Genomic DNA, 3633 nt, shown 5'->3' with positions numbered 1-3633 from the left:
AATTGGCAGCAACAGCTGGAGCTGTGCCAGTCTGAAGCCAGGAGCTTCTTCTGGGATGAAGCTGGTTTTTAAAATAATTATTTATTTATTTGAAAGGCAGAGTTACAGAGTGGTAGAAGCAGAGATGGATGGCTGGAGCTGTTTGGATCCAAAACCAGAAGCCAGGAGCTTTGTCCAGGTCTCATAGGTGGGTGCAGGAGATGAGGGATTTGGGCCATCTTCTACTGTTTTCCCAGGCCACAGCAGAGAGCTGGATGGGAAGTGCAGCAGCCAGGATCCCAACCGGCACCCAGATAGGATGCTGACACTGCAGGCAGTAGCTTTACCCACTATGCAACAGTGTTGCCCACTAACTGGAGCCCTTTTAATCTGAGTTTGCATAAAGTGGAGAATTACAACATCATAAATACAGATAAGTAACATCTTTTTCTCTGCCCAGTACTTTACAGTTACCCAGTGATCCACTGAGAATCTTACATTCCACACTGTGTAATTAAGAAGGCCAGTTACTTGTCTTATTTTGGGTTCTGTGGTTAAACCCATGACATTTTTGAAATGGGAGGATATTAGTTCTACAATTTCATAAAGACTGCTCTGTGGAAGCATCAATAGAAGTTATAACTGTGAGAGTGGTAAGAAAGAAGAATGGAAGAAATAAGTACCCCTTACGCCACACAGAGATGTCCACAAATGGAGTAGAAGATGTGCCCTTGAAAACTATGGCTGACTTTCTGGGACAAACTGTGTTTGAGTGCTTCACATGTTCTGATAGAAAGGTGTTGCCACCAGGTTATTAGTATATTTATTTAGTTAGTTTTTAAAGATTTATTTATTTATTTGAAAATCAGAGCTACAAAGAGAGAGAAGGAGAGACAGAGAGAGAGAGAGAGAGAGAGAGAGAGAGAGAGAGATGTCTTCCATCAGGTTCATTTCCCCAATGGCTACATCATTGTGAACTTTGCTCAGTTCCTGACCTATACCTTTCCTTTAACCTAGTACTTTGCCATGTAGTAGCCCATGAAAACTGCAGACTGCATAAATGAATGAATATTTGGAGGGTTGTGATTTCTTAGAGGAACATCATGAGACAGAAGGAATAAAACAAAACAAAAGTATCCTCCGTATATAGAAGATATACTGTTTTTGCAAGCTATAGAGAAGAGGAAGAAGGAAAGTAGTGAGACTGGAAAGGTTGTGGCAAAGGTAATAGGCACTAGTCAAGAATTCAACAAGCCCATTAGGAAAGTATTAAGGATTCTTTACTTCCATGTAGACTCTGCCCTCTAATGGTGAACAGGGTCCTCTAAACCCACTTGTTGCACAAATGAAAACCCAAGCATTGTCTTCTCCCACAGATGGAGTCTGCTATTGGTTTTGATTTACATTTCCCTAATGGCTAGTGATATTGGGCATGTTCATCTATGTCTTGACCATTGAGATTTCTTCTTCTGAGAAACATCTATTCTGATCATTGCCCATTTCTTACGTGTACATTTTGCTTCTTGTTTGGAGTTTTTCCAGTTCTATATATGTATGTTCTGGCTATCAATGTTTTGTCATAGTCAGAGTTTTCAATGTTTCCTGCCATTCTGTCCATTGTATCTTCACTCTGTTGATTACTTTGTTATGAAGATGTATCTTAATTTGATATGCTCAAATTTGTATATTTTATTTTGTTACTTGTGCTTTTGGAATCTGACCCAAAACTGTTGTCTATGCTAATGTTTTACAGTTTCTCATAGGTTTACTTAGGTTTTGGGTTTTTTTTAACATACATAATTTTATTACAAATTTTTTTTAAAAAAAACAACACAGAATGCAACATCCTAACAAAAAATCCAAATTTACAAATGATACTAATTCCTACAACTTTGCTGTGCTACCATACACAAGTCAAGAAATTAAAGAAACCATTAAATATTTTGGAACATTCAACATCAGAAGCTTTAAAATCTAACTGTATGTAGTAGCCCCTCAAAAAGCTACAACCTGCATTTTTTAAAAAAAGTATTTTCTCTACAAAGAATCTTATCAGCTATACAAAAATCTGTACAGTTTTTTTATACTGAAGCTAATATTGAGCTGCACTTGAATTCACATTCTTAGCAAAACAACTGCCTGAGCACACACGCACACTCCACACTCATCATTACAGGATAGCCATTTATTCTTCATCTTCATCCTCTTCCTCATCATCTTCATCTTCTTCCTCTTCCTCTTCTTCCTCCTCATCTTCAGGTTCATTCTTCTTCTTTGAGCCTGTGGGCCTACCAGGGCCCTTCTTTCCCGCTTCACTTTTGCCCTTGGCACGGTATGCAGCAATATCCTTTTCATATTTCTCCTTTAGCTTAGCTGCTTTCTGTTCATATGGTTGTTTATCTTTGGCTGACTGTTCAGACCACATCTCACCCAATTTTTTTGCAGTGTCCCCAATGGACAGGCCAGGGTGTTCACTTTTGATCTCTGGGCGATGTTCAGAGCAAAAGAGAAAGAAGGCAGATGGTGGTCTTTTAGGAGCATTAGGATCCTTTTTCTTTCCCTTCTTAGCACCCTTGGGAGGAACGTAATTTTTCATCTCCCTGTCATAACGAGCTTTATCACTTTTTGCCATATTTTCAAACTTGGACTTTTCCTTTGCAGACATGGTCTTCCATCTCTCCGAGCATTTCTTAGAGAATTCTGTGAAACTGACCGAATAGTCAGGGTGTTTCTTCTTGTGCTCTTCCCGGCACGTCTGCACGAAGAAGGCATAGGAGGACATTTTGTCCCTCGGCTTGTTGGGGTCTCCTTTACCCATGACAACGGAACGGCGGCCACCTGGTGCGAGTTGTTCCTCAGACTCCCGCAGAGCGGCCAGATCTGACGGCATTGCTTCCTTCCCTCAGCTCCGGCATGAACTCAGGATGTGAGGGCGATCTGGCTGCGACATCTGTCACCCCATTGATCGCCAGGGTTGCTTCGGCTGATCTGGCTGGCTAGGCGGGTGTCCCCTTCCTCCCTCACCAATCCACGTGCGTCCCTCCCAAAGCTGTGTGCTCGGTCGAAGAGGACGACCTTCCCCGCTAGAGGAGGACCGGTCTTCGGTCAAGGGTATACGAGTAGCTGCGCTCCTCTGCTAGAACCTCAAAACAAGCTCTCAAGGTTTTGGTTTTATATTTAGACTTTTAATTTACCTTGAGTTGCTTTTACATAGTGTATGAGGTGTTGGGGTATCTTTTCAGGCTTCTACATATGGATAATCACTTTCCTTTAAACCATTTGCTAAAGGGATTCTTCTTTCTCCTGTTTGTTTTATGTCCTTTATTAAATAGGGGTTGGCTGTAGAAAAGTCAGTTTATTTCAGCTGCCTATTTTTTCCATTGAACTATGTGTCTGTTTTTCCAACAGTGCTAACACTGCTTCTATTTTTTTAAGATTTCTTTATTTGAAAGGCCAGATGCTTCTTCCAAGTCTCTCATGTGGGTGCCAGCACCCAAGAACATGGTCCATCTTCCACCAATTTCCCAGGTGCATTAGTAGGGAGCTGGATTGGAAGTGGAGAACCTGGTCTTCTAGCAACAACATATGGGATGCATGCACAGCAGGACAAGGCATTAACCTACTACACCACAGCATCAAACCCTTCCTTATTTA

The 3633-nt window shown here is 41.3% G+C and overlaps 1 pseudogene; it reads right to left on the bottom strand.

Annotated features, from left to right (window-relative positions):
- Positions 1-2149: 2149 nt before the first annotated feature.
- Positions 2150-2812, bottom strand: LOC138844883 (high mobility group protein B2 pseudogene; annotated as a pseudogene).
- Positions 2813-3633: the final 821 nt, after the last annotated feature.

This window comes from Oryctolagus cuniculus, chromosome 13 (genome assembly GCF_964237555.1).
Source record: "Oryctolagus cuniculus chromosome 13, mOryCun1.1, whole genome shotgun sequence".
Classification (NCBI taxonomy): Eukaryota; Metazoa; Chordata; class Mammalia; order Lagomorpha; family Leporidae; genus Oryctolagus; species Oryctolagus cuniculus.
Note: the sequence above shows the minus strand (reverse complement) of the source record. Positions and strands in the feature narration are given on the sequence as shown.